Raw genomic sequence first — 12635 nt, forward strand, 5'->3', positions numbered from 1 at the left:
GTAAGACCCATCTCCCTTCATAAGAATTGATAATCATCACTGTATTAAATCAAGAAATTGAAACGTAAGTGTCTTGTCTTTTGCAGTGTTTTTGAAATATAATATAATTTTAAAAAAACTAAATTATTATTTAATATGATTGTGAATGTGTGATGTTTTCTTCTGATCATTCACTCTCAAAAACCAGATACTAAAAACATATTTGTAGATTTTTTTGTTTTACTTGTAAATATAGTTTTAAGGTTGTATTTTAGGCAAAGCCTTTTATTCTGCTCAATACAAACTTAAATATTGTAAGAGTTATGGCCCTTTGTAATTTTTTAAACAAATACATTTTTTTATGTTTTTGTAAGCCCATTATTAAGGGACTTAATATTTTCACCAGCTGCATTATAAAGTCAGACCAAAAGTGTTCAGTAAGTGTCCAAACAATAACTAAGTTAGAATCCTTTCTCAAATCAAGTGAGCGATATAGGGCCATCTCTGTGTTTGTCTGACTAAAAACCAATAATCAATCTTTGAGTTAAATTGACAAATATTGTTGTAGAATGTTTTGTGAAGACATACAATTGGATTACTTTTGTGTCAATAGGATTAAGGTTTCTGCACATAAAAATTATTTAGAATTGCATTTGGGTCAGTCGGTTCACGTTCAATATTACTTGCAGTATAAGTGGAAGCAGTGACTTAAAATTAATTACCAAACAGTTTCTGCTCAATTGCTTTGAGTTAACATACGAGTTATGAAACTTGGAATACTAGTTCTTGGTGGCATAAATGAAAGACCTTGTTTTGTCACATTGACTTGTTATCAAGCACTAACTTCCTCTAAATTCTCTTCAGGTGATGGTTAGGCACACACAAGAAGACATAGATCACAGGTGTCTAGCCATATGAGTAGATAGGAGTGTCACACTCTGCCAAACTTAGTTCATCAGACGAGCAGAAAGCTTCTCAAGATCCCGCACTGCACACTAAGACATAGTCTTTGACTACAACAAGGTGATGAAAGTACAGAGGTCCAATTGAAATCAATTCTGTGCTGCTGTCATTTCTTCATTCTGGAAGTCGATGGACATGATTTATTATGGCATCAAGTGTGCAGTTTGCCGACTATCAGCAGTCTTGTTCACCAGCTGTGCAACTTGAGCTGGTAGCTTTATTGCTTGAAGCCACTGCATAAGAGGGGGAAGGTGCAGGCTCATCAAAAAGTCTCAAAAGTTGAAACTAGGAAAAGAAGTTTATCAAGAGTGTGAATCTATTTTGAAAACAATCGTTACAATGATTTGGTTTCCTTTGAAACTTCATACATACTATGAATTGAGATGCTTAAATAAAAAACCGCTATTCAAATATCAGGAAACTGCCTTTTTCATACTAAAGGGTAAATGATGTCGCCATTTCCTGTATGTATATAAATAAGATATGTCTCCACAATTAATATTTTTAGGGAATTTTTCTCAACCTTATGAATGAGATTAAATTGTACAGCGTTATATGAGCTTAATATGTTTTCTCATTCTTTAAAATTGGTGAAAAATTGTCAGAAGATAATTAGACCAGTATCCATTACTGCAATCATACAATCAAATATACAGGGACAAGCCCACTGGGCATATAATATAATTAAACCCTGTTTAGGGGCACGAGGCAAACAGAGTTACTTTCAAACGTTAAAGCTGCACTCTCACACTTTGGATGTTTTGACAACTTTTTTCATTTTATGTCTTGGATTGGAACCATCCAATTTTTGCGAAAAATTAAATCCCAGATTTTTCTATTTAAGTTAAAACATTGATATTTTTTATGCACTTTTCTTAAACCGTTAGTAACATTAATTTTCGAACGGAAATATGAAATCTGCGATCTGATCTTTTGTCAGCAATCTTTTATCATTGGTTTGCAGATAATTACGCAAAAACTTGCTCATTCGAAGACAAAAAAAGTTGTGGAAACGGTATATCTGTGAGAGTGCAGCTCTAAATGTTTAATTTCTTGATTTTACTACTGTATTAGAAATTACAGGGATTGGGGTATATTTTTAGTGTTTTTATTGCTTGTTTTTGATTCATACAGTCATACTTTATTCTTCAGGGCACAACTTACAAATAAACAAAACTGGAAAATGGTCATATCAAAAGGTCAAAGATAATGCAAGTTGAACAATCATATTGTTCATGGCTTGTATTTTTGGTATATTTTGTTGCATATGCTATAGAAATGTTGAAAGTTAAAAATAAATTCATAGTTGAAATGATGGCTTTGAATGGTATTGTCAGATGAGAAACGGCACTATTAAGAAATAGGTATAATGGTACTTTATTTATTTTAATCAATTGTAGATATTATGAAAATTATTATCTTATTTAGTACATGAGACCTTTTAAACAGTTATTGACAATATAACAATGTGTATATGAAGCTTTAGATCAAAACTTAAAGCTGCACTCTTACAGATTGTCAGTTTAGACACAAAATTGTCTCAAAATCGGCTGATTTGATTATCATTCCTTTAATTCAGTCATATTAGATAATTCACAATAGAACCAATCAAAAATGTTTGGTAAAACTGCCGAAAAAGTAATTTACATTAAATTGTTTGTAATGCTTTAAGTCATTGTTCGTAATGCTTTTAGTCATAAAACATCATTTTTTTAACATAAATATGATGAACTGCAATCTGATCTTTTTTCAGCAGTCTTATATCACTTAAAATTGGGTCTAGACATTTCTGCAAAAAATACTCCATTTATTGACAAACAATAAAAGAGTACCGGTAGTCAAAACGATCAATCGGTGAGATTGCAGCTTTAAATACACCTTTTAAGACCGCCGTAAAATTCCAATGGTTTGCCTAAATCTTTAAAGCTAGCATACTGTTTAATTGACAACCATACTTATTGTTTAAAATATGTCATGATATCTTGGTACAATGTGTTTATATAATTCATTAAAGAAGTCAAAACAAATTTGTTTACCTTGTAATTTGTTATCTGTTCTTTAAATGACTCAGACAAAAATGGGAACGTCAGAGCTAGTTCTTTTACTATTAACATCCCATGAAGTTTCTATTGGTGTAGCAGCAAGGAGGTGTTACATTAATTATGCATCATTTAAACCAAATTATACATTCATATGCACATCATACAGGCGTGTAGCCGCCTATACGTGAATACGTGGCTGAATCCACATGATTCTGACAAAAAAAATCAACCAAAGTTGCAGTATGCGAACTTGACTACATGAATCTAAAACTGGTTATTTTCCAGTACTAAATAATGCACTAGATTGCACCATGGTTTTCAAAATTTTCTGAGGGGGCACGCCCCTGTACCCCCCAGCACATTAATTCACATGAATAGAGGGGTAGCTACGCCCCTGACATAATTGAACCCACAGTGTGGCTAAACAACACTTGTATGTTTATCATACGCAGTGATCTCCCATGGAAATGCAATCGTCAAAGAATCTGAAGGGGCTGTTTATATGGACTAGATTTGAAATGCAACAAGTGTTTAAAAAAGTTGATTTCAGTCACGAAGAGAATCAACCATACCCCACACTTGTTGGAGTAAGATGAAATGTCCACTTTCCGCGAGAAAGAAAGTACATTGAAAATGGTCATTTGATTCAATTGACTTTATCTTTTTTATAAATATGTTGCAATACATAAAATACGTTATTTGTTATAATTGTTTACCCATGTTGAGTTTTATTTGGCAAATTTATAAGAGATTTAAATATTAAGAAACTCAGCCGCTAAAGAGCATATGATTATGACATACTTTTTTTAAATCTTTCGAACATGAGTTTTTGAGTGAATATAAGCGAAGCGTTAAGTGTTTTGCAAATGCATCTTTTACTTGGATTTTATAGATTGTTATTACGAAATAAAGTATGGCGAATCAAACGAAGTGTTAAAGCCAAGCTATTGATGGCTGAAACCCTTCAATGAATGTTGATATGTGCTAAAATATAGTCTTTGAAGTCCAAAATTTTGACATGCGTTACTAACCTGATTCAACAAAAGGCTGTTGCACAATCAGTTGATTGACATAATCACGTGATAAACCAATAACTTCCATTAAGGTTAAAATATTCAACACCTTAGTATGAGTCCCTGTGGGCGAGTGGATAAGCGATCCTTTTTTATTCTATGTGTTATCTGCACCCCCATGTGCTTGCTCCCAACTTGAACAAGATTAATTTTTAATACTTTAATCGGTTTTTTAAAAATGCAATTGAAGTATAAAAGAAAATCAACCTGGTTACTATTATTTCTGCAATTTCAGTACCAAGGAGTAAAATAAATATACATGTAAGTGTTTTTAGATGCATTACGAGGAAAAATATGTTTGGTGCCAAAACATGAGAGAGTCTCTTTAAACGGAAAAGTTTTGGCAGTTACTCAGTCAGTCAGATGATGATAAATATACTGCATAGCATCATCGCTCTGGAGTACGAGAACGTTGTATACAGAGTATGTTTTTACTGAACATGCGTCTGTTTATTTTGATGCCATAAAAGTTTTAAACTGTTTAAAGGAACTATAACATTATGAAACAACAAATCTGATTACAGATATCAGTGGCAGATCCAGGAATTGACTTAAGAAGGGGTACGTGAAACTCATGGGCTTAATCTTTCCACATCCGCCCCTCCCTCAGAACAGAAATTGAATGGCTTAAAATGTTGGACCGGGGTGGGGGTTAGACTCCCCTAATTTATAGTCCGAAATAGTGCATTTTTATATTAATATTGTATTTTTTCCCGATATTGACTGACAACGTATTATAAACGGACGATTCAAAGGGGTGGGGGACGGCGCGCGCGCTGGGACCGACCCCCCCCCCTGAATCTGCAATTGAGTACATGCATTAAAACGGTCTCCGTAGCCTATTGGTTAAGGCGTTCTATACCCTTCATTCAATTGACTTAATACTTCACACAATTGTTCAGGACCATTAGCCAATGAGGTTTCATAACTCCATAATACAAGTTATGGCCCCTGATTGACTTAGGTTAAAGTTTTAGGCAAGTAAAATTTAAGGGGAAGTTGGAATTTAATAAAAAAAACTTCCATGGGTCACAATGAACCCAATGAACAATGTTCTTTAATCATGAGCTAACTGTTCAAGCGTTAACAGACACATTCGTGTGCAGACAAAACTTTTATTGTTTTTACAAGCACAGAACTTGTATTTAGAATTTACATTTTCTATATAATTCAACTGAAAGTTCTATTTAACCATAATATATCAAATATTAAGTCACCATTCACTAGCGGATTGAGAATGGGGCGCAATCGGCGTGCGCTGCCTTTAAAATCGTCCAAGTTTACTTTTTGTGTCAATATATGAGAAGAAAATAAATACGCACATAATGCATCATTTCCGACTACAAATTGTTAAAAATTTCTTGATTGAGTAACCCTCAATCCTCCTGCAAACGCCCCTTAGTAACGCCCCCTTCTAACGACAATTCCTGGATCCGCCCCTTGCCATTATATTTTTTGTTGATCAAACGGTACACATACCAAGTGACTGAAGCTGAATTTCATTTAATGAATGAGATGGTCTGTAAAAGATTTCTGATGAATATCCTGTGAAATTTGCAGTCCTCCCGTTTCGACCGGTCAATGTTTGTGGATTTATTACACACAATTATATAAAATACTATTACAAAGTTGTCTCTTAAGGTTACGGGAGCCTTCACTGTCAAAAGTAAGATATATATAATTTGTCCCCCTAATGCCATAAAATATGGATGGTCCCCTTAATGCCTCAAAAATAATATTATATATACACTGGTCTCCATAAGTATATATATATATATATATCTACTTAGGGCATTAAGGAGACCGTATATATTTTACGGCATTAAGGAGACAATTTGTATATTTTTTGTTTTATACTTTATTTTGCTTTTTTGTTGATAATTTAGTATTGAAATGATCATTTATTATGTGTACAAGATTTAGGCTTCTTAAATTAATTAACAAAAAATATACGTAATTTGCGGTCTCCTTAATAATTTGTAAGTATGTTGCAGGTTTTAAGGGGACAGGTATATATGTCGAAGGGTTTATGGAGACCAGTGTATATATTATATTATTTTTGAGGCATTAAGGGGACCATCCATATTTTATGGCATTAGGGGGACAAATTATATATATCTTACTTTTCACAGTGAAGGCTCCCGTAACCTTAAGAGACAACTTTGTAATAATATTTTTTATAATTGTGTGTAATAAATCCACAAACAATGACCAGTCGAAACGGGAGGACTGCAAATTTCTTTGGATATTAATCGAAAATCTTTTACAGACCATCTCATTCATTAAATGAAATTCAGCTTCAGTCACTTGGTATGTCACTTTGATAAATAAAATATATAATGGCCAGGGGCGGATTCAGGAATTGTCGTTAGAAGGGGGCGTTACTTATGGGCATTTGCAGGAGGATTGAGGGTTACTCAATCAAGACCATCCATGTTCAAGACAATTTTTAGTCGGAAATGATGCATTATGTGCGTATTTTATTATTTTATTCTCATATATTGACACAAAAAGTAAACTTGGACGATTTTAAAGGGAGCGCACGCCGACTGCGCCCCCTTCTCAATTCGCTAGTGAATGGTGACTTAATATTTGATATATTATGGTTAAATAGAACTTTCAGTTGAATTATATAGAAACAGTAAATGCTAAATACAAGTTCTGTGCTTGTAAAAACAATAAAAGTTTTGTCTGCACACGAATGTGTCTGTTAACCTTGAACAGTTAGCTCATGATTAAAGAACATTGTTCATTGGGTTCATTGTGACCCATGGAAGTTTTTTTATTAAAATCCCAACTTCTTTTCCCCTAAATTTTACTTGCCTAAAACTTTAACCTAAGTCAATCAGGGGCCATAACTTGTATTAAGGATATGGAGTTATGGTACCTCATTGGCTGATGGTCCTGAACAATTGTGTGAAGTTTTAAATCCATTGAATGAAGGGTATAGAACGCCTTAACCAATAGGCTACGGAGACGGTTTAAGTGCATGTACTCAATTGTAGATTAAGGGGGGTTGGGGGGATCGGTCCCAGCACGCGCGCCGTCCCCCATCCCTTTGAATCGTCCGTTTATAATACGTTGTCAGTCAATATCGGGAAAAAATACAATATTAAGATAAAAATGCACTATTTCGGACTATAAATTAGGGGAGTTTAACCCCCACCCCGGTCCAACATTTTAAGTCATTCAATTTCTGTTCTGAGGGAGGGGCGGATGTGGAAAGATTAAGCCCATGAGTTTCACGTACCCCTTCTTAAGTCAATTCCTGGATCTGCCACTGATATCTGTAATCAGATTTGTTGTTTCATAATGTTATAGTTCCTTTAAACAGTTTAAACCTTTTATGGCATCAAAATAAACAGACGCATGTTCAGTAAAAACATACTCTGTATACAACGTTCTCGTACTCCAGAGCGATGATGCTATGCATTATATTTATCATCATCTGACTGACTGAGTAACTGCCAAAACTTTTCCGTTTAAAGAGACTCTCTCATGTTTTGGCACCAAACATATTTTTCCTCGTAATGCATCTAAAAACACTTACATGTATATTTATTTTACTCCTTGGTACTGAAATTGCAGAAATAATAGTAACCAGGTTGATTTTCTTTTATACTTCAATTGCATTTTTAAAAAAACCAATCCAAAATGTGAGAGTGCAGCTTCAACGTTTGAAAGTAACTCTGTTTGCCTCATGCCCCTAAACAGGATTTAATTATATTATATTCCCAGTGGGCTTGTCCCTGTATATTTGATTGTAAAATTGCAGTAATGGATACTGGTCTAATTATCTTCTGACAATTTTTCACAAATTTTAAAGAAACAGAAAACACATATTAAGCTCATATAACGTTGAACAATTTAATCGCATTCATTAGGTTGAGAAAAATTCCCAAAAAATATTAATTGTGGAAACATATCTTATTTAAATACATACAGGAAATGGCAACATCATTTACCCTTTAGTATGAAAAATGCAGTTTCCTGATATTTGAATAGTGGTTCTTTATTTCAGCATCTCAATTCATTCAACATACACATAGTATGTATCAAGTTTCAAAGGAAACCAAATCATTGTAACGATTGTTTTCAAAGCAAATAGATTCACACTCTTGACAAATTTCTTTTCCTAGTTTCAACTTTTGAGACTTTTTGATGAGCCTGCACCTTCCCCCTCTTATGCAGTGGCTTCAAGCAATAAAGCTACCAGCTCAAGTTGCACAGCTGGTGAACAAGACTGCTAATAGTCGACAAACTGCACACTTGATGCCATGATAAATCATGTCCATCAACTTCCAGAATGAAGAAATGACGCAGCACAGAATTGATTTCAATTGGACCTCTCTGTACTTTCATCCCTTTGTGGTAGTCAAAGACTATGTCTTAGTGTGCAGTGCGGGATCTTGAGAAGCTTTCTGCTCCTCTGATGAAGTAAGTTTAGCAGAGTGTGAAACTCCTGTCTACTCATATGCCTGGACACCTGTGATCTATGTCTTCTTGTGTGTGCCCAACTATCACCTGAAAAGAATTTAGAGAAAGTTAGTGCTTGATTACAAGTCAATGTGACAAAAAAAAGGTCTTTCATTTATGCCACCAAGAACTAGTATTCAAAGTTTCATAACTCGTATGTTAACTCAAAGCAATTGAGCAGAAACTGTTTGGTAATTAATTTTAAGTCACTGCTTCCACTTATACTATCTGTAATATTGAATGTGAACCGACTGACCCAAATGCTATTCTAAATATTTTTTATGTGCAGAAACCTAAATCCTATTGACACAAAAGTAATCCAATTGTATGTCTTTACAAAACATTCTACAACAATATTTGTCAATTTAACTCAAAGATTGATTATTGGTTTTTTTGTCAGACAAACACAGAGATGGCCCTATATCACTCACCTGATTTGAGAAAGGGTTCTAACTTAGTTATTGTTTGGACACTTACTGGACACTTTTGGTCTGACTTTATAATGCAGCTGGTGAAAATATTAAAAGTCCCTTAATAATGGGCTTACAAAAACATGAAAAAAATGTATTTGTTTAAAAATTACTAAGGGCCATAACTCTTACAATATTTTAGTTTGTATTGAGCAGAAATACCTAAAATACAACCTTAAAACTATATTTACAAGTAAAGCAAAAAAATATACAGATATGTTTTTTTGTATCTGTTTTTTGAGAGAGAATAATCAGAAGAAAACATCACACATTCACAATCATATTAAAAAATATTTAGTTTTTAAAAAAATTATATTCTATTTCAAAAACACTGCAAAAGACAAGACATATAGTTTCAATTTCTTGATTTAATACATTGATGATTATCGATTCTTATGAAGCGAGATGGGTCTTACACTCTAACCACTGCAACTTGCATGTTCTTAGTTACTCAGTTATTACCTTTATTAAAATTCTCCTCTTGATCTGAGCCACGCCAAAATGATGGAAGATGCTTTTGTTGTCTTTTCCATCGGAATGTATAGCACCTCTGTGTTTCTGTTTGTCTCCTGAAATAGTAAAAGTTTATTAATAATAATAACAATAATAATAATCAGTGACTTGTATTGAAATTATTTTCACCGATTGTGCCTTGCAAAAAGTAGCTCCGCACCCTGGAGCAATGTTTTTTATGAATCAATATCCGGTGAAAAAAATTCATACAGGGTATTGAAACATTTTTTGCTTCAACTGAAGACTTTTAACAAAGATAACTTAACTAGCTCTTCATCATATTAAATAAAAATTAGCACAGTCTATGCCGCACACGGAGCCCCACATTTGATCTTTTACCAAAGTTTGATTGAGAGTTTAGTTTCACATCGACAAGTCTTTACAGGTCTATTAAAGCTGCACTCTCACAGATTGAACGTTTTGAAAAAGGTTATATTTTTTATCTTGGAATGAACCAATGTATGCGAAAATGCATGGAAACCAGTGATATAAGACTGCTGACAAAAATGTCTTTGAATTCCCGTCAAACATATGTGCAAACCAAATTAATTGTTAGTTTAAACATTATATATTTAACAACAGTTGGGAAAAAGGAGTTATCATTATATAAGATTATATCATCTGGCAGTGGTTGAAAATGTAAAGTGAGACCAGTTTTTTACCTGTTATTGAACAAACTGTTATGTTGGCAGGACTGTCCTCCTCAGCAATGCAAAGAACAGCAATGACTGGCTGGCACTCTGTAAAATGGCGATTAAAACATTTTGTCCAATTAAAACTGTCCCATTCTAAACAATCCATCAGCAATATATATAAATGAGCTGCGCCATGTGGAAATGTGTCTTGGGAAGTTGACATCATTCCATGATGTCATAAAGATGAGCAGAAGACATTATTTACTATGCAGCAAAAGTTCTTACTTTAACAGTAAAGATATCTTTTTTTGAGAAAATTTATCAAAGTGAGCTCTTTTATGTCATGTTTCTGAAGTACCGAAAGTCTTGTACACATCTATGTTACATATATAAATAATAAACAGGAATAAAATGAGGAGTTGTGTACACACTAATTCCTCCTTATGTACTGTGTAACTCAAGAAAAACAATCCATAATTCTAGTAAATCTCTAGAATTCCCTTACTTTTCTCGCTGTACAAAAATGAATTGAGGAGTTGCAAACAAGCAGGGCCATAAAACTTTTGCTATTTAAACTGTACTGCAACAGCAATTTAAAGACAGTGATACTCATTGATGGAATAGGCACTTAAGACAGCTACATTTTCTGAAAAATGGAGATCAGACTAAATATTTATAGATTTATTTGAAATAAAGAACATGATACAGTGTTTGTGTTAAACTTGTTACTTATCCCTGATTTAACACAATCATTACCTTCAAAGTGGTGATAAAATAAAAACAAATATACCTTATTAAACACTGTTTACTATCACATCTGTACACCCCCCCCCTTCTTACATACCTAAGCGGCTCTTACCAAAGTAAAGAATGAAAGGTCCACAAGGCCAATTATAAACCATGAACCATGAGAATCCTGTTTACTAATTTGATTTTAAATCACCCAAAAGGCTTTCTACACTGTGTCACATAATGGTTCCTTAATTTAAATCTAGTCTCCAAAGGTGTCACAGTTGTGATTTCATTGAAAGACTTGAGATACGTTATTTAAAAAATGACGACAGGAAAGCTTAAACGCAGAAGTCTGGCCGGGTATACAAGCCTGGAAATAAATACGCAAAAGCTCACCATGCTGCTAAGGAGTCTTATATAATTCACGGCCCCAGTTCAGCAGGAGATGTTGATTCCACACGGCTGGAAAACCGGCTCGGTGCACCCAAGCTTCACCATCGGCAGTATCTGCAAAAGGAGGGTGTAAATCTGGGAAAACGCATTTATAATCAATTTGCGAAAGTTCTTATCCGTCATAAGTAGTGAACATGTATGTGGCTTATAGAACATCTGAAATTAAGTTTAATGAAGGAGACAAAGTTCGGTCTGGGATCTAAACCTGGATTTTGATGCTGAAATTTGTAAGGGCCGATTTCAGAACATCCACTCTCACTCACACTCCAACCACATTCCCGTAAGGGACACTCAAATGATCACTTGAGTGGAATACGGGGAGTGACACTCAAGTGATCTGTTCGTATTCACACGCCTCGCTAACACTCCACTTCATCAAGTGAGCAATACAGTATATAATTATACACGTATGTTTACATGATCATATCGGATTATCTGTTTGACTATGGTGATGTTTACAATATACATTGTAAACATATGTTTATTTGAGATTTGAGTACCTTATTGTTAGTTATGGCAACAAACAAATAATTGTTATTCTGAAACTGAAATTTACATTTTAAAACAATTAGTTAATAAAAATAAACGTTTTGGATTGTAAATAACTGTTGCAAAATGCGTTTAAATGCATGTTTTTTGTTGTCATTGTTGTTGCTGTTTTAAATATGTAGCCGTTTTCCATTGTATCACATAATTTAAATATGTATTCATATATAATCTTGCTTTTGTATTCTACATAAAGCGGTCTTAGCAGTTGAAAATAATATATGGAAGTTGAAAAAATAGCAGATGGATAGAATTAGCGAATGAATCTACTTCTTATGGGGAAATTATACCTCGGAGTGAAAAACAACTCAAGAAATGTAGGGGAAATTGGATGAAGATGACGATAATAATAATAATAATAATAATAATAATAATAATAATAATAATAATAATAATAATAATAATGATGATGTTGATGATGATAGGGTGGTGTTGGTGTTGATGGTGCTGCTGCTGCTGGTGCTGCTGCTGATGATGATGATGGTGAAAATGATAATAATAATAATTATTATAATAATAATAGTAATAATAATAATAAAACTAATAATAATAGTAATAATAATCCAGCTGAATGTTGGCTGGAAAATACATAGCAATTCCCTGACCACGCTATGAAATGGCCTAGCGGCGTCAAGTTAGCGGCCTGGCGGCCAGGCCGCCTCATGTGACTAGCGGCCTAAAATTGTTTCCTATTCCAATGCATTTTATATGCGTTCTTGTCTAAAACAATGATAAATTAAATGTTCCTATTCA

At 33.7% G+C, this 12635-nt stretch overlaps 1 protein-coding gene across 1 annotated transcript in view; it reads left to right on the top strand.

Moving 5' to 3' along the window:
- LOC128205086 (uncharacterized) overlaps positions 1-12635 on the top strand; it is a 36472-nt gene that overhangs the window by 12979 nt on the left and 10858 nt on the right. The window lies entirely within an intron of this gene.

This window comes from Mya arenaria, chromosome 10 (assembly GCF_026914265.1).
Source record: "Mya arenaria isolate MELC-2E11 chromosome 10, ASM2691426v1".
NCBI classification, from domain to species: domain Eukaryota; kingdom Metazoa; phylum Mollusca; class Bivalvia; order Myida; family Myidae; genus Mya; species Mya arenaria.